Source organism: Phyllobates terribilis, unplaced genomic scaffold (assembly GCF_046119375.1).
Source record: "Phyllobates terribilis strain yellow unplaced genomic scaffold, ASM4611937v1 Scaffold_298__1_contigs__length_2340664, whole genome shotgun sequence".
NCBI lineage: Eukaryota > Metazoa > Chordata > Amphibia > Anura > Dendrobatidae > Phyllobates > Phyllobates terribilis.
In genome coordinates, this window is record NW_027363058.1 from 168,672 (window position 1) to 187,021 (window position 18,350).

The 18,350-nt window shown below is 47.9% G+C and overlaps 10 non-coding genes across 10 annotated transcripts; all 10 read right to left on the bottom strand.

Annotated features, from left to right (window-relative positions):
• Window positions 1-1,888: 1,888 nt before the first annotated feature.
• LOC141220608 (U2 spliceosomal RNA) lies at window positions 1,889-2,079 on the bottom strand. Its single transcript, XR_012288813.1, has one exon. It is a non-coding gene; the product is annotated as a U2 spliceosomal RNA (small nuclear RNA).
• A 1,109-nt stretch (window positions 2,080-3,188) lies between these two features.
• LOC141220612 (U2 spliceosomal RNA) lies at window positions 3,189-3,379 on the bottom strand. Its single transcript, XR_012288817.1, has one exon. It is a non-coding gene; the product is annotated as a U2 spliceosomal RNA (small nuclear RNA).
• Window positions 3,380-4,494: 1,115 nt separating this feature from the next.
• On the bottom strand, window positions 4,495-4,685 carry LOC141220762 (U2 spliceosomal RNA). Its single transcript, XR_012288915.1, has one exon. It is a non-coding gene; the product is annotated as a U2 spliceosomal RNA (small nuclear RNA).
• A 1,114-nt stretch (window positions 4,686-5,799) lies between these two features.
• On the bottom strand, window positions 5,800-5,990 carry LOC141220774 (U2 spliceosomal RNA). The gene has a single exon (XR_012288916.1). It is a non-coding gene; the product is annotated as a U2 spliceosomal RNA (small nuclear RNA).
• Window positions 5,991-7,102: 1,112 nt separating this feature from the next.
• LOC141220776 (U2 spliceosomal RNA) lies at window positions 7,103-7,293 on the bottom strand. Its single transcript, XR_012288917.1, has one exon. It is a non-coding gene; the product is annotated as a U2 spliceosomal RNA (small nuclear RNA).
• A 1,115-nt stretch (window positions 7,294-8,408) lies between these two features.
• LOC141220777 (U2 spliceosomal RNA) lies at window positions 8,409-8,599 on the bottom strand. Its single transcript, XR_012288918.1, has one exon. It is a non-coding gene; the product is annotated as a U2 spliceosomal RNA (small nuclear RNA).
• Window positions 8,600-9,713: 1,114 nt separating this feature from the next.
• Window positions 9,714-9,904, bottom strand: LOC141220778 (U2 spliceosomal RNA). The gene has a single exon (XR_012288919.1). It is a non-coding gene; the product is annotated as a U2 spliceosomal RNA (small nuclear RNA).
• Window positions 9,905-11,019: 1,115 nt separating this feature from the next.
• LOC141220780 (U2 spliceosomal RNA) lies at window positions 11,020-11,210 on the bottom strand. The gene has a single exon (XR_012288922.1). It is a non-coding gene; the product is annotated as a U2 spliceosomal RNA (small nuclear RNA).
• A 1,115-nt stretch (window positions 11,211-12,325) lies between these two features.
• LOC141220781 (U2 spliceosomal RNA) lies at window positions 12,326-12,516 on the bottom strand. The gene has a single exon (XR_012288923.1). It is a non-coding gene; the product is annotated as a U2 spliceosomal RNA (small nuclear RNA).
• Window positions 12,517-13,631: 1,115 nt separating this feature from the next.
• Window positions 13,632-13,825, bottom strand: LOC141220660 (U2 spliceosomal RNA). The gene has a single exon (XR_012288865.1). It is a non-coding gene; the product is annotated as a U2 spliceosomal RNA (small nuclear RNA).
• Between the last annotated feature and the right edge of the window lie 4,525 nt (window positions 13,826-18,350).

Below are 18,350 nucleotides of genomic sequence, written 5' to 3' on the forward strand. Positions count from 1 at the left end.
GGCAATTGCTTGCAGAAATCCTGGATATGCCCGAACATGTTGCATCTCCTGCAGAACAATGGCGCCTCGGGAAAAAACAGATATCCAGAGTCTCTTCCAATTGTAAAGTTCAGGGGAGGATAGTGAATACCTCCAGGACCATGAGGGTCTATCCCAAACCTCACAAAGTATTTATACTTCCCAGTCCACAGCCCTTCTCCATTTAAGATTTTATGGGAGAATTGCACAAAAATGCAGTGTCTTCTCAGGAATGCAGTGATATCATCCCGGGAGATAAAGGGGTTGTGCATGAATATTACCACCGGGATATCCCCCTTAGAGTAGAGTACAGTGAAGATAAGTCCATCCAGCTGAGGGTGCTCTGAAAGGACTTGAAGAGTTTTGAAAAGGTTTTGGCAAGCCGCCATAGAAGAAAGCACCAAGACGTACCTATGCTCCCTTCTGAACTCCTGCAAACAGATGATCTCCGACTTCTGGATCTTCAGGATTTCATAGAAAATGGCGTTGACCAGGTATGACAACGAGAAATGGTCCTTCTTCTCCTCAGAGACCTCGATACGGAAAGCATTCTTGACCCGGGGATCCCCGGTCCCAGCAAAACGAAGCTTGACACCCATGGTCGCTTCAGGAATCGCCTTCTCGTTTCCTCCTCACTCTCCCCCTATAGCAGCATCCAGCTTAAGCCACCGAAGTGGCGATGCTGGAAGGCCGAGGGCTAGTACACAAGGAACCTCTTGTCCAAACACTAGGTCTGAGCCAAAAGGCCGAGAAGCGATAACCAGAATTGGTTTCAAACTACGGAGCCACCCAAGGATCCTGAAAAGTCCATTTGTGGAGATGAGCTCCTGGACTCCCGTTAAGAAGACATGTTGTCAACCTCTAGATCCCTTACATGCCTGCACTTTTCGGCTTGCTGCTGCTGCAATCCACGCGTTTTAGATCTGCATAACTCCACCTCTTTAAACACAGCACCTTCACCCCCTGCTGTTCCCACCCGCCTCAACACCGTTGGAAGGGAGGAGAACCAATTAAGGCGGGGGGTGGGGTGGAACGAGCAGCTGTCTACCCTTAGCAGGAGGGCTCCTGATTACATACCTCTCCTGCTGCTGCTGCTGGCTGTCCAGCAGCAGACTGAAGGTGGCTGCTGCTGTGCACAGGTATATAAAGGCTCAGAGCCTATTATGACACGCGCAGCCAGCGTTCCATTGCCACATTCCATCTACTGCAGGCAGGATACCTGGCTGGCTGAATGTCGCTGAGAAGCTCACAGAGACCGCCATAAGCAACAGTTTAACAGAATGCCACAGACTAATCAACCAAACTTTTTGGGTTGGGTTCTCTTTTATAGTCTGCAGGCATTAAATGAAAGAAGTCAGTGTTCCAGCAGAAGGAGACAACGTTTCAGAAAAGGCATTGTAGCAAACCAAAAAAGAAATTTTAAGCGCAGCAGAGTAACCAGCGCACATACCTGTTAGCTCAGGTGAGTTTAAAAGGCTGCTGTTGATAACAAGGGCATTTGCTAAATAGATGGTGTGTGTGCAACAATATACTGAAAGGTCAATTATATTGTGCAGCTTATCTCACCACCTGTAGTTATTTAGGTGAAAGCTCCAAAATGCTTGCCTAATATGTCTGTTTATCCAAAAGGAAGTAAAAAGGGAGAGCTAGAAAGATAGCATTGCATCACATTACATGGCAATGCAATGCACAGTTGCTGAAGTTGAACCAAAATGAGCTTGTAATCTGGCTTCTGCAACTTTGAACATGAAAAATCCAATGAGGAGAAGAAAAGCAAAGCCAAAGAGCCCATCCCAAAATCCGATAAACAAGCAAAATGAACAAAAAACATTGAATTCAATTCTTTCTGATTTTAGAAACTGCATTAAAGAAGGGGTGCACCGGTCCTGGAGATACTGCAATACCAGGTCAATGCGTGGAGTGGACAAAGCAAGCTCTTTTTCCATCTCCCTGTTCTAAAAATCCATTTAATATATGGTCCCCAGATAGGGGACGTATCAGATATTAAACTGATAAGAACAGATACTACACTTGATCTTAGCCAAAAGGCCGAGAAGCGATAACCAGAATTGGTTTCAAACTACGGAGCCACCCAAGGATCCTGAAAAGTCCATTTGTGGAGATGAGCTCCTGGACTCCCGTTAAGAAGACATGTTGTCAACCTCTAGATCCCTTACATGCCTGCACTTTTCGGCTTGCTGCTGCTGCAATCCACGCGTTTTAGATCTGCATAACTCCACCTCTTTAAACACAGCACCTTCACCCCCTGCTGTTCCCACCCGCCTCAACACCGTTGGAAGGGAGGAGAACCAATTAAGGCGGGGGGTGGGGTGGAACGAGCAGCTGTCTACCCTTAGCAGGAGGGCTCCTGATTACATACCTCTCCTGCTGCTGCTGGCTGTCCAGCAGCAGACTGAAGGTGGCTGCTGCTGTGCACAGGTATATAAAGGCTCAGAGCCTATTATGACACGCGCAGCCAGCGTTCCATTGCCACATTCCATCTACTGCAGGCAGGATACCTGGCTGGCTGAATGTCGCTGAGAAGCTCACAGAGACCGCCATAAGCAACAGTTTAACAGAATGCCACAGACTAATCAACCAAACTTTTTGGGTTGGGTTCTCTTTTATAGTCTGCAGGCATTAAATGAAAGAAGTCAGTGTTCCAGCAGAAGGAGACAACGTTTCAGAAAAGGCATTGTAGCAAACCAAAAAAGAAATTTTAAGCGCAGCAGAGTAACCAGCGCACATACCTGTTAGCTCAGGTGAGTTTAAAAGGCTGCTGTTGATAACAAGGGCATTTGCTAAATAGATGGTGTGTGTGCAACAATATACTGAAAGGTCAATTATATTGTGCAGCTTATCTCACCACCTGTAGTTATTTAGGTGAAAGCTCCAAAATGCTTGCCTAATATGTCTGTTTATCCAAAAGGAAGTAAAAAGGGAGAGCTAGAAAGATAGCATTGCATCACATTACATGGCAATGCAATGCACAGTTGCTGAAGTTGAACCAAAATGAGCTTGTAATCTGGCTTCTGCAACTTTGAACATGAAAAATCCAATGAGGAGAAGAAAAGCAAAGCCAAAGAGTCCATCCCAAAATCCGACAAACAAGCAAAATGAACAAAAAACATTGAATTCAATTCTTTCTGATTTTAGAAACTGCATTAAAGAAGGGGTGCACCGGTCCTGGAGATACTGCAATACCAGGTCAAAGCGTGGAGTGGACAGAGCAAGCTCTTTTTCCATCTCCCTGTTCTAAAAATCCATTTAATATATGGTCCCCAGATAGGGGACGTATCAGATATTAAACTGATAAGAACAGATACTACACTTGATCTTAGCCAAAAGGCCGAGAAGCGATAACCAGAATTGGTTTCAAACTACGGAGCCACCCAAGGATCCTGAAAAGTCCATTTGTGGAGATGAGCTCCTGGACTCCCGTTAAGAAGACATGTTGTCAACCTCTAGATCCCTTACATGCCTGCACTTTTCGGCTTGCTGCTGCTGCAATCCACGCGTTTTAGAACTGCATAACTGCACCTCTTTAAACACAGCACCTTCACCCCCTGCTGTTCCCACCCGCCTCAACACCGTTGGAAGGGAGGAGAACCAATTAAGGCGGGGGGTGGGGTGGAACGAGCAGCTGTCTACCCTTAGCAGGAGGGCTCCTGATTACATACCTCTCCTGCTGCTGCTGCTGCTGGCTGTCCAGCAGCAGACTGAAGGTGGCTGCTGCTGTGCACAGGTATATAAAGGCTCAGAGCCTATTATGACACGCGCAGCCAGCGTTCCATTGCCACATTCCATCTACTGCAGGCAGGATACCTGGCTGGCTGAATGTCGCTGAGAAGCTCACAGAGACCGCCATAAGCAACAGTTTAACAGAATGCCACAGACTAATCAACCAAACTTTTTGGGTTGGGTTCTCTTTTATAGTCTGCAGGCATTAAATGAAAGAAGTCAGTGTTCCAGCAGAAGGAGACAACGTTTCAGAAAAGGCATTGTAGCAAACCAAAAAAGAAATTTTAAGCGCAGCAGAGTAACCAGCGCACATACCTGTTAGCTCAGGTGAGTTTAAAAGGCTGCTGTTGATAACAAGGGCATTTGCTAAATAGATGGTGTGTGTGCAACAATATACTGAAAGGTCAATTATATTGTGCAGCTTATCTCACCACCTGTAGTTATTTAGGTGAAAGCTCCAAAATGCTTGCCTAATATGTCTGTTTATCCAAAAGGAAGTAAAAAGGGAGAGCTAGAAAGATAGCATTGCATCACATTACATGGCAATGCAATGCACAGTTGCTGAAGTTGAACCAAAATGAGCTTGTAATCTGGCTTCTGCAACTTTGAACATGAAAAATCCAATGAGGAGAAGAAAAGCAAAGCCAAAGAGTCCATCCCAAAATCTGACAAACAAGCAAAATGAACAAAAAACATTGAATTCAATTCTTTCTGATTTTAGAAACTACATTAAAGAAGGGGTGCACCGGTCCTGGAGATACTGCAATACCAGGTCAATGCGTGGAGTGGACAGAGCAAGCTCTTTTTCCATCTCCCTGTTCTAAAAATCCATTTAATATATGGTCCCCAGATAGGGGACGTATCAGATATTAAACTGATAAGAACAGATACTACACTTGATCTTAGCCAAAAGGCCGAGAAGCGATAACCAGAATTGGTTTCAAACTACGGAGCCACCCAAGGATCCTGAAAAGTCCATTTGTGGAGATGAGCTCCTGGACTCCCGTTAAGAAGACATGTTGTCAACCTCTAGATCCCTTACATGCCTGCACTTTTCGGCTTGCTGCTGCTGCAATCCACGCGTTTTAGATCTGCATAACTCCACCTCTTTAAACACAGCACCTTCACCCCCTGCTGTTCCCACCCGCCTCAACACCGTTGGAAGGGAGGAGAACCAATTAAGGCGGGGGGTGGGGTGGAACGAGCAGCTGTCTACCCTTAGCAGGAGGGCTCCTGATTACATACCTCTCCTGCTGCTGCTGCTGCTGGCTGTCCAGCAGCAGACTGAAGGTGGCTGCTGCTGTGCACAGGTATATAAAGGCTCAGAGCCTATTATGACACGCGCAGCCAGCGTTCCATTGCCACATTCCATCTACTGCAGGCAGGATACCTGGCTGGCTGAATGTCGCTGAGAAGCTCACAGAGACCGCCATAAGCAACAGTTTAACAGAATGCCACAGACTAATCAACCAAACTTTTTGGGTTGGGTTCTCTTTTATAGTCTGCAGGCATTAAATGAAAGAAGTCAGTGTTCCAGCAGAAGGAGACAACGTTTCAGAAAAGGCATTGTAGCAAACCAAAAAAGAAATTTTAAGCGCAGCAGAGTAACCAGCGCACATACCTGTTAGCTCAGGTGAGTTTAAAAGGCTGCTGTTGATAACAAGGGCATTTGCTAAATAGATGGTGTGTGTGCAACAATATACTGAAAGGTCAATTATATTGTGCAGCTTATCTCACCACCTGTAGTTATTTAGGTGAAAGCTCCAAAATGCTTGCCTAATATGTCTGTTTATCCAAAAGGAAGTAAAAAGGGAGAGCTAGAAAGATAGCATTGCATCACATTACATGGCAATGCAATGCACAGTTGCTGAAGTTGAACCAAAATGAGCTTGTAATCTGGCTTCTGCAACTTTGAACATGAAAAATCCAATGAGGAGAAGAAAAGCAAAGCCAAAGAGTCCATCCCAAAATCCGACAAACAAGCAAAATGAACAAAAAACATTGAATTCAATTCTTTCTGATTTTAGAAACTGATTAAAGAAGGGGTGCACCGGTCCTGGAGATACTGCAATACCAGGTCAATGCGTGGAGTGGACAGAGCAAGCTCTTTTTCCATCTCCCTGTTCTAAAAATCCATTTAATATATGGTCCCCAGATAGGGGACGTATCAGATATTAAACTGATAAGAACAGATACTACACTTGATCTTAGCCAAAAGGCCGAGAAGCGATAACCAGAATTGGTTTCAAACTACGGAGCCACCCAAGGATCCTGAAAAGTCCATTTGTGGAGATGAGCTCCTGGACTCCCGTTAAGAAGACATGTTGTCAACCTCTAGATCCCTTACATGCCTGCACTTTTCGGCTTGCTGCTGCTGCAATCCACGCGTTTTAGATCTGCATAACTCCACCTCTTTAAACACAGCACCTTCACCCCCTGCTGTTCCCACCCGCCTCAACACCGTTGGAAGGGAGGAGAACCAATTAAGGCGGGGGGTGGGGTGGAACGAGCAGCTGTCTACCCTTAGCAGGAGGGCTCCTGATTACATACCTCTCCTGCTGCTGCTGCTGGCTGTCCAGCAGCAGACTGAAGGTGGCTGCTGCTGTGCACAGGTATATAAAGGCTCAGAGCCTATTATGACACGCGCAGCCAGCGTTCCATTGCCACATTCCATCTACTGCAGGCAGGATACCTGGCTGGCTGAATGTCGCTGAGAAGCTCACAGAGACCGCCATAAGCAACAGTTTAACAGAATGCCACAGACTAATCAACCAAACTTTTTGGGTTGGGTTCTCTTTTATAGTCTGCAGGCATTAAATGAAAGAAGTCAGTGTTCCAGCAGAAGGAGACAACGTTTCAGAAAAGGCATTGTAGCAAACCAAAAAAGAAATTTTAAGCGCAGCAGAGTAACCAGCGCACATACCTGTTAGCTCAGGTGAGTTTAAAAGGCTGCTGTTGATAACAAGGGCATTTGCTAAATAGATGGTGTGTGTGCAACAATATACTGAAAGGTCAATTATATTGTGCAGCTTATCTCACCACCTGTAGTTATTTAGGTGAAAGCTCCAAAATGCTTGCCTAATATGTCTGTTTATCCAAAAGGAAGTAAAAAGGGAGAGCTAGAAAGATAGCATTGCATCACATTACATGGCAATGCAATGCACAGTTGCTGAAGTTGAACCAAAATGAGGTTGTAATCTGGCTTCTGCAACTTTGAACATGAAAAATCCAATGAGGAGAAGAAAAGCAAAGCCAAAGAGTCCATCCCAAAATCTGACAAACAAGCAAAATGAACAAAAAACATTGAATTCAATTCTTTCTGATTTTAGAAACTGCATTAAAGAAGGGGTGCACCGGTCCTGGAGATACTGCAATACCAGGTCAATGCGTGGAGTGGACAGAGCAAGCTCTTTTTCCATCTCCCTGTTCTAAAAATCCATTTAATATATGGTCCCCAGATAGGGGACGTATCAGATATTAAACTGATAAGAACAGATACTACACTTGATCTTAGCCAAAAGGCCGAGAAGCGATAACCAGAATTGGTTTCAAACTACGGAGCCACCCAAGGATCCTGAAAAGTCCATTTGTGGAGATGAGCTCCTGGACTCCCGTTAAGAAGACATGTTGTCAACCTCTAGATCCCTTACATGCCTGCACTTTTCGGCTTGCTGCTGCTGCAATCCACGCGTTTTAGATCTGCATAACTCCACCTCTTTAAACACAGCACCTTCACCCCCTGCTGTTCCCACCCGCCTCAACACCGTTGGAAGGGAGGAGAACCAATTAAGGCGGGGGGTGGGGTGGAACGAGCAGCTGTCTACCCTTAGCAGGAGGGCTCCTGATTACATACCTCTCCTGCTGCTGCTGCTGCTGGCTGTCCAGCAGCAGACTGAAGGTGGCTGCTGCTGTGCACAGGTATATAAAGGCTCAGAGCCTATTATGACACGCGCAGCCAGCGTTCCATTGCCACATTCCATCTACTGCAGGCAGGATACCTGGCTGGCTGAATGTCGCTGAGAAGCTCACAGAGACCGCCATAAGCAACAGTTTAACAGAATGCCACAGACTAATCAACCAAACTTTTTGGGTTGGGTTCTCTTTTATAGTCTGCAGGCATTAAATGAAAGAAGTCAGTGTTCCAGCAGAAGGAGACAACGTTTCAGAAAAGGCATTGTAGCAAACCAAAAAAGAAATTTTAAGCGCAGCAGAGTAACCAGCGCACATACCTGTTAGCTCAGGTGAGTTTAAAAGGCTGCTGTTGATAACAAGGGCATTTGCTAAATAGATGGTGTGTGTGCAACAATATACTGAAAGGTCAATTATATTGTGCAGCTTATCTCACCACCTGTAGTTATTTAGGTGAAAGCTCCAAAATGCTTGCCTAATATGTCTGTTTATCCAAAAGGAAGTAAAAAGGGAGAGCTAGAAAGATAGCATTGCATCACATTACATGGCAATGCAATGCACAGTTGCTGAAGTTGAACCAAAATGAGCTTGTAATCTGGCTTCTGCAACTTTGAACATGAAAAATCCAATGAGGAGAAGAAAAGCAAAGCCAAAGAGTCCATCCCAAAATCCGACAAACAAGCAAAATGAACAAAAAACATTGAATTCAATTCTTTCTGATTTTAGAAACTGCATTAAAGAAGGGGTGCACCGGTCCTGGAGATACTGCAATACCAGGTCAATGCGTGGAGTGGACAGAGCAAGCTCTTTTTCCATCTCCCTGTTCTAAAAATCCATTTAATATATGGTCCCCAGATAGGGGACGTATCAGATATTAAACTGATAAGAACAGATACTACACTTGATCTTAGCCAAAAGGCCGAGAAGCGATAACCAGAATTGGTTTCAAACTACGGAGCCACCCAAGGATCCTGAAAAGTCCATTTGTGGAGATGAGCTCCTGGACTCCCGTTAAGAAGACATGTTGTCAACCTCTAGATCCCTTACATGCCTGCACTTTTCGGCTTGCTGCTGCTGCAATCCACGCGTTTTAGATCTGCATAACTCCACCTCTTTAAACACAGCACCTTCACCCCCTGCTGTTCCCACCCGCCTCAACACCGTTGGAAGGGAGGAGAACCAATTAAGGCGGGGGGTGGGGTGGAACGAGCAGCTGTCTACCCTTAGCAGGAGGGCTCCTGATTACATACCTCTCCTGCTGCTGCTGCTGCTGGCTGTCCAGCAGCAGACTGAAGGTGGCTGCTGCTGTGCACAGGTATATAAAGGCTCAGAGCCTATTATGACACGCGCAGCCAGCGTTCCATTGCCACATTCCATCTACTGCAGGCAGGATACCTGGCTGGCTGAATGTCGCTGAGAAGCTCACAGAGACCGCCATAAGCAACAGTTTAACAGAATGCCACAGACTAATCAACCAAACTTTTTGGGTTGGGTTCTCTTTTATAGTCTGCAGGCATTAAATGAAAGAAGTCAGTGTTCCAGCAGAAGGAGACAACGTTTCAGAAAAGGCATTGTAGCAAACCAAAAAAGAAATTTTAAGCGCAGCAGAGTAACCAGCGCACATACCTGTTAGCTCAGGTGAGTTTAAAAGGCTGCTGTTGATAACAAGGGCATTTGCTAAATAGATGGTGTGTGTGCAACAATATACTGAAAGGTCAATTATATTGTGCAGCTTATCTCACCACCTGTAGTTATTTAGGTGAAAGCTCCAAAATGCTTGCCTAATATGTCTGTTTATCCAAAAGGAAGTAAAAAGGGAGAGCTAGAAAGATAGCATTGCATCACATTACATGGCAATGCAATGCACAGTTGCTGAAGTTGAACCAAAATGAGCTTGTAATCTGGCTTCTGCAACTTTGAACATGAAAAATCCAATGAGGAGAAGAAAAGCAAAGCCAAAGAGTCCATCCCAAAATCTGACAAACAAGCAAAATGAACAAAAACATTGAATTCAATTCTTTCTGATTTTAGAAACTGCATTAAAGAAGGGGTGCACCGGTCCTGGAGATACTGCAATACCAGGTCAATGCGTGGAGTGGACAGAGCAAGCTCTTTTTCCATCTCCCTGTTCTAAAAATCCATTTAATATATGGTCCCCAGATAGGGGACGTATCAGATATTAAACTGATAAGAACAGATACTACACTTGATCTTAGCCAAAAGGCCGAGAAGCGATAACCAGAATTGGTTTCAAACTACGGAGCCACCCAAGGATCCTGAAAAGTCCATTTGTGGAGATGAGCTCCTGGACTCCCGTTAAGAAGACATGTTGTCAACCTCTAGATCCCTTACATGCCTGCACTTTTCGGCTTGCTGCTGCTGCAATCCACGCGTTTTAGATCTGCATAACTCCACCTCTTTAAACACAGCACCTTCACCCCCTGCTGTTCCCACCCGCCTCAACACCGTTGGAAGGGAGGAGAACCAATTAAGGCGGGGGGTGGGGTGGAACGAGCAGCTGTCTACCCTTAGCAGGAGGGCTCCTGATTACATACCTCTCCTGCTGCTGCTGCTGCTGGCTGTCCAGCAGCAGACTGAAGGTGGCTGCTGCTGTGCACAGGTATATAAAGGCTCAGAGCCTATTATGACACGCGCAGCCAGCGTTCCATTGCCACATTCCATCTACTGCAGGCAGGATACCTGGCTGGCTGAATGTCGCTGAGAAGCTCACAGAGACCGCCATAAGCAACAGTTTAACAGAATGCCACAGACTAATCAACCAAACTTTTTGGGTTGGGTTCTCTTTTATAGTCTGCAGGCATTAAATGAAAGAAGTCAGTGTTCCAGCAGAAGGAGACAACGTTTCAGAAAAGGCATTGTAGCAAACCAAAAAAGAAATTTTAAGCGCAGCAGAGTAACCAGCGCACATACCTGTTAGCTCAGGTGAGTTTAAAAGGCTGCTGTTGATAACAAGGGCATTTGCTAAATAGATGGTGTGTGTGCAACAATATACTGAAAGGTCAATTATATTGTGCAGCTTATCTCACCACCTGTAGTTATTTAGGTGAAAGCTCCAAAATGCTTGCCTAATATGTCTGTTTATCCAAAAGGAAGTAAAAAGGGAGAGCTAGAAAGATAGCATTGCATCACATTACATGGCAATGCAATGCACAGTTGCTGAAGTTGAACCAAAATGAGGTTGTAATCTGGCTTCTGCAACTTTGAACATGAAAAATCCAATGAGGAGAAGAAAAGCAAAGCCAAAGAGTCCATCCCAAAATCTGACAAACAAGCAAAATGAACAAAAAACATTGAATTCAATTCTTTCTGATTTTAGAAACTGCATTAAAGAAGGGGTGCACCGGTCCTGGAGATACTGCAATACCAGGTCAATGCGTGGAGTGGACAGAGCAAGCTCTTTTTCCATCTCCCTGTTCTAAAAATCCATTTAATATATGGTCCCCAGATAGGGGACGTATCAGATATTAAACTGATAAGAACAGATACTACACTTGATCTTAGCCAAAAGGCCGAGAAGCGATAACCAGAATTGGTTTCAAACTACGGAGCCACCCAAGGATCCTGAAAAGTCCATTTGTGGAGATGAGCTCCTGGACTCCCGTTAAGAAGACATGTTGTCAACCTCTAGATCCCTTACATGCCTGCACTTTTCGGCTTGCTGCTGCTGCAATCCACGCGTTTTAGATCTGCATAACTCCACCTCTTTAAACACAGCACCTTCACCCCCTGCTGTTCCCACCCGCCTCAACACCGTTGGAAGGGAGGAGAACCAATTAAGGCGGGGGGTGGGGTGGAACGAGCAGCTGTCTACCCTTAGCAGGAGGGCTCCTGATTACATACCTCTCCTGCTGCTGCTGCTGCTGGCTGTCCAGCAGCAGACTGAAGGTGGCTGCTGCTGTGCACAGGTATATAAAGGCTCAGAGCCTATTATGACACGCGCAGCCAGCGTTCCATTGCCACATTCCATCTACTGCAGGCAGGATACCTGGCTGGCTGAATGTCGCTGAGAAGCTCACAGAGACCGCCATAAGCAACAGTTTAACAGAATGCCACAGACTAATCAACCAAACTTTTTGGGTTGGGTTCTCTTTTATAGTCTGCAGGCATTAAATGAAAGAAGTCAGTGTTCCAGCAGAAGGAGACAACGTTTCAGAAAAGGCATTGTAGCAAACCAAAAAAGAAATTTTAAGCGCAGCAGAGTAACCAGCGCACATACCTGTTAGCTCAGGTGAGTTTAAAAGGCTGCTGTTGATAACAAGGGCATTTGCTAAATAGATGGTGTGTGTGCAACAATATACTGAAAGGTCAATTATATTGTGCAGCTTATCTCACCACCTGTAGTTATTTAGGTGAAAGCTCCAAAATGCTTGCCTAATATGTCTGTTTATCCAAAAGGAAGTAAAAAGGGAGAGCTAGAAAGATAGCATTGCATCACATTACATGGCAATGCAATGCACAGTTGCTGAAGTTGAACCAAAATGAGCTTGTAATCTGGCTTCTGCAACTTTGAACATGAAAAATCCAATGAGGAGAAGAAAAGCAAAGCCAAAGAGTCCATCCCAAAATCCGACAAACAAGCAAAATGAACAAAAAACATTGAATTCAATTCTTTCTGATTTTAGAAACTGCATTAAAGAAGGGGTGCACCGGTCCTGGAGATACTGCAATACCAGGTCAATGCGTGGAGTGGACAGAGCAAGCTCTTTTTCCATCTCCCTGTTCTAAAAATCCATTTAATATATGGTCCCCAGATAGGGGACGTATCAGATATTAAACTGATAAGAACAGATACTACACTTGATCTTAGCCAAAAGGCCGAGAAGCGATAACCAGAATTGGTTTCAAACTACGGAGCCACCCAAGGATCCTGAAAAGTCCATTTGTGGAGATGAGCTCCTGGACTCCCGTTAAGAAGACATGTTGTCAACCTCTAGATCCCTTACATGCCTGCACTTTTCGGCTTGCTGCTGCTGCAATCCACGCGTTTTAGATCTGCATAACTCCACCTCTTTAAACACAGCACCTTCACCCCCTGCTGTTCCCACCCGCCTCAACATCGTTGGAAGGGAGGAGAACCAATTAAGGCGGGGGGTGGGGTGGAACGAGCAGCTGTCTACCCTTAGCAGGAGGGCTCCTGATTACATACCTCTCCTGCTGCTGCTGCTGCTGGCTGTCCAGCAGCAGACTGAAGGTGGCTGCTGCTGTGCACAGGTATATAAAGGCTCAGAGCCTATTATGACACGCGCAGCCAGCGTTCCATTGCCACATTCCATCTACTGCAGGCAGGATACCTGGCTGGCTGAATGTCGCTGAGAAGCTCACAGAGACCGCCATAAGCAACAGTTTAACAGAATGCCACAGACTAATCAACCAAACTTTTTGGGTTGGGTTCTCTTTTATAGTCTGCAGGCATTAAATGAAAGAAGTCAGTGTTCCAGCAGAAGGAGACAACGTTTCAGAAAAGGCATTGTAGCAAACCAAAAAAGAAATTTTAAGCGCAGCAGAGTAACCAGCGCACATACCTGTTAGCTCAGGTGAGTTTAAAAGGCTGCTGTTGATAACAAGGGCATTTGCTAAATAGATGGTGTGTGTGCAACAATATACTGAAAGGTCAATTATATTGTGCAGCTTATCTCACCACCTGTAGTTATTTAGGTGAAAGCTCCAAAATGCTTGCCTAATATGTCTGTTTATCCAAAAGGAAGTAAAAAGGGAGAGCTAGAAAGATAGCATTGCATCACATTACATGGCAATGCAATGCACAGTTGCTGAAGTTGAACCAAAATGAGGTTGTAATCTGGCTTCTGCAACTTTGAACATGAAAAATCCAATGAGGAGAAGAAAAGCAAAGCCAAAGAGTCCATCCCAAAATCCGACAAACAAGCAAAATGAACAAAAAACATTGAATTCAATTCTTTCTGATTTTAGAAACTGCATTAAAGAAGGGGTGCACCGGTCCTGGAGATACTGCAATACCAGGTCAATGCGTGGAGTGGACAGAGCAAGCTCTTTTTCCATCTCCCTGTTCTAAAAATCCATTTAATATATGGTCCCCAGATAGGGGACGTATCAGATATTAAACTGATAAGAACAGATTTTTTTGATTGAATATATCTTTTATTAGCACAAAAAATAAGTTAACAGACAGTGTACAGTGCCGCAGCCCAGTACACACAGAATTCTACATCATATTTACATAGCATGAGGATACGACGCACTAACTAGACACATCACACCCCTATGCTACACAAAACACTCAATCTGAAAGAAAAAGCATGTCAATCAATACAGTACGACGAACCGTGATAAGGGATGGGGATTGGGAAAAAGGGGATGGGGAGGGGAAAATCACAGGCCCGAAGCTTTATTGAAAGACAAGACACATAAGGGGAGAGGGGGAGGAGGGGTTTAGTCCTCGTCCTCGTCCTCCGGACCGTCCATGATGGAATAGTCTCTGAGCAGGCTGTGGATCAGCCTGCGGCAGTCCTGGATGGACATCCTCTCCCTCCTCAAGATGAGCCGGTTCCTGGCGACCCAATCGGCATCCTTGAAGCAGTTCATAAGGCGCCAAGCCTCCTGGATGGCTCCGACGGTATGAACCCCAGGGAAGAGTCCGTAAAGCACAGAATGGTGCGATAGGCTCGCCCTGGGGACAGAGTTCCTCAGGTCGTCCTCAAGTGCAGTCAATAGGCGCTGTGCAAATCCGCAGTCCCAAAAAGTGTGCAAAGATGTTTCCTCCACGAAGGGGCACCTTGGGCAGTACCGGGTCTTGCACAGGTTCCGGGCATGCATGAATGACCGGACGGGCAGTCCGCCCTGAATCGCCATCCACGACAAGTCCTTGTGCCCGTTGGTCAGCCTGTCAGACGACACATTTGTCCACACAGTCTCCAGCGTGTCCTGGTGAAGTCCTGTGATGTTCTCCACGTCATCCTTGGCTCTGATTAGCTTGTGGATAGTTTTGGGCTTCCACAAGTCGGGCTTGAGTCCCTCCAGTTGATGCTCCCCCACAAATCGAACGACGTCTCCGTAGAACCATGGCGTCGTCCAGTTGTAGGGGAAGGAGCTGTCCCACTTGTCCCAGCCGAGTCGCCTCCAAAGAGGAAGCAGGAAGAAGCGAGACATGGACCTGCCCGCGGAGCCATTCTTGACTTGCAAAGTCCGGCGGACACAATCACACACAAAAGAGGATCGCAGGAGGGTGGGGATATCTGGAACGCCCTTCCCACCCTTGCGAGGCTCCTTGTACATGACGGCCCGCCTGACTCTGTCCATCTTGGATCCCCAGACAAAGTGAAACACTGTCCTGGTAATGGCCCTGCACACAGTGACGTGTGGGGGCCAGGCCTGCGCCGTGTACTGCAAGACGGGCAGGACCTCATTACGCAGGATGAGTGCCTTACCCTCACAAGTGAGGTGTCTGAGGCTCCAGAGTCCGATCCGTTGCTTCACCTTGGCCAAGCGTTCATGCCAGGACTTGAGGGCCGCTCCTTCCTTCCCGAACCAGACTCCCAGCACCTTGAGGAAATCCGGTTGAATGTTGAAGGGGAAGGGGGCGGAGGAGGCCGGCTGCCAATCCCCGAAGAGCATGGCTTCCGACTTCCTGCAGTTGACTTTGGCCCCTGAAGCCCGGCCGAACCTCTCACACGTCTGGACGAGGGCGTCGACTGAACCACGATCAGCGCAGAAGACGGTGACGTCGTCCATGTAGAGCGAGCACTTGACCTCGTGTCGTCCCGGACCCGGTGCGGTGATCCCTCTGATCTCTCCATTCTGCCGGATAGCCTCTGCGAAGAGTTCTATAACACAAACAAAAAGAAGAGGTGATAGAGGGCAGCCTTGTCTGACCCCAGAGAGGACAGGGAAGGGGTCAGTCTTCCAGCCGTTCACCAACACCGAGCTGTGGATATCAAAATACATCAGACGGACATACGAACAAAACATGTTACCCAAACCTAACCGGTGCAGAGCTCGGCCCATGAACTCGTGGGAAACCCGGTCGAAGGCCTTCTCCTGATCCAAGGAGACCAGGGCCGCGTGTGCGCGGCGGACCTTGATGTACTCGACCGTGTCCCGCATGAGAGCGAGGCTGTCTGCGATGCGACGTCCAGGGATGCCGCAGGTCTGGTCCGGGTGGATGATCCGTCCGATGACCGTCTTAAGTCGTGTCGCCATCGTCTTGGCCAGGATCTTGTAGTCCACGTTGAGCAGAGTGATGGGACGCCAATTCCTCAGGTCGCACCTCTCTCCCTTCCGCTTGTACAGGATCGTGACCATTCCTTCCCTCAAAGATGGAGGCATTCTACCCTCCACCACCATCTCCTCGTACAGGTCCAACAGGTCCGGACAGATGAGGTCTCCCAGCGCTACATAGAGCTCCGCTGGAAGACCATCACTGCCCGGGGTCCTGCCGGTCCTAAAGGATTTAGCGGCAGAGAGCAATTCGCCCACCATCAGAGGTTTGTCCAAGGCTGCCGTGCCTGCAGGATCAAGATGGTTAGTGATACCTGACAGGAACTTATCAGCAGCGTCGGGGTCGGTAGTCTTGTGGGAGTAGAGTTCGCTGTAGAAGTCGCTGACGACCCTCATCACGTCCTCCTTCCCACGTCGCATGTTTCCGCTCTCGTCTCGCAGCTCGTTCAGGGGCGTGTGACCGGCATGAAGTTTCCTGAAAAAGAATGAGTTACATTTCTCACCCTTCTCCAGATTCTCCACTTTGGAACGGAAGATGATTCGCTTGGACTCCTCCTCAAAGTGCCTTTTCAGGCTCTTCTTGGTCTCCTCCAGCTCCTCCCTCACGTCCCAGCCGCAGTGAAGAAGGTCCTGCAGCGACCGCAGCTCGCGCTGCAGCCCTCTGAAGTCCCTCCTCTTCTCACACGCCTGTTGTCGACCCTTGGCCTGAAAGAAACAGCGAAACTCAAGTTTAACATATTCCCACCAATCAGAGACTGTTTGGAAGCTACCCTTGTAGGACTGCCACATTGCGTAGGCTGCTCTCAGCTCCTCCACGACTTCATCCTGAGCCAGCAGAGCACAATTCAGCTTCCAGGAGCCGGGGCCGGACGGAAAACCGTCGCCGAGGACACCTTGTAAGTGAATGGCTCTGTGGTCGGAGAAGAAGCAGGAGACCATCGAGTGCCTACTCTGCCTGACTGCCCGAGAGGTGAACACAAAGTCAATCCTGGAGCGGAGTGAGCCATCGGGTCGGCTCCACGAATAGTTCGTGGAGCCTCTCCCCATGGAGCCCACCACGTCCTGAAGAGAGGCCTCGGTTACCATCTCGATGAGCAGCTTGGACGTGATGTCCAACTTGGCAGATGTGCCAGAACTACGACCGTCCTCCTCGATGGGGCAGTTGAAATCCCCGGCCATCACTAAGGTCCTGGTGGTGGCAAGCTGAAGCCGCAGGGTCTGGAAAAGCTCCAAACGCTCATTCTTCAGTGGGGACGCATACACGTTGATGAACCTGACAGGTTCTCCCGCCCAGTTGCCATCTACAACAAGAGCCCTGCCGCAGATGAGCTCCTGGACGGACTCAAGCGTGAATGCGCCCCCCCTGATCAGAATTGCGACCCCCGCAGACTTGCAGTCACCCCCACCGGACCAGTAGGATGGACCGTGGGACCACTCCCTGGCCAGATGTTTGAAGGACCTAGAGGAGGGAAGGGAACATTCCTGCAACATATAAACATCACACAACTGGGAAGTAAGGAAGGCATAAATAGTCTGACGTCTGAACTTGTCCTTGATGCTCCTGACATTAATGGAAAATAAGTTAATATTAGCCATCATGTAGGGAAAAAAGAAAAAGTTAGCGCAGGCAATACACCTTAGTTACCACTCCGGTCGGGTGGTCCCTCGTCGGTGTTGACTGCTGGTGACGGGATCACCAGCAGGCCCTCTTCCTCCATCTGGTCAAGCAGCGCGGCCTCGATCTCGGCGACCACCAGTTCCTCCTCTTCTGGCTCGGCCACCAGGGTCTCAACCATGTGCTCCATCTCTTCTGGCTCAGGGAGGGTATCCTCCTTTTCGCCTACGAAATCCAGAATCTTCTTTTTGGAGGATTCAGTAGCAGGGCTGTCCTCCACCTTCCTCTTTCCCCGGGTTGGAACTGGGGAGACAAGAAGGGGAAAATCCTCCTCGGAATAGATAGCGGCGGGTGGAGGAAAGGTTAATTCCACCGCTACCATGGTCTGGGGAGGGAGAGTGGCTGCCGGGGCAGGGGAAAGGACACCTGCTGAGGAGTAGGGGGAGGAGGAAGAGGAAGTGGAATCCTCAGCAGGGGTGGCCGGGGTGGGGGGGGATTGGACGGGGGTGGCAGGGGGAGGGATCGAGAGAGGGGTGACAGAACTCTTACCCTCCTTTGACTTTTTCTTCTGCTTCGGAGCTGCTGGGACCATCGCTGGGGCTTTGGCCACCGACTCCTTGACCGCTTTGGCCTTGGTCGTCTCGGCCTTGGCCGCTGGGGCCTTGGTCATCGCGTCCTTGACCTTCACAGGCCTGGTCGTCGGGGCCTTGTCCTCCGTAGCTGGGGTCGTCGCAACCACCGATGCCCAGGATCTCTCACGCCTGGGGCAATCCTTGTACAGATGAGCCGCCAGCCCACACAGGTTGCAGGACGTCTTCTTCGGGCAGTCCTTCGAGCTGTGTCCCGTCACTCG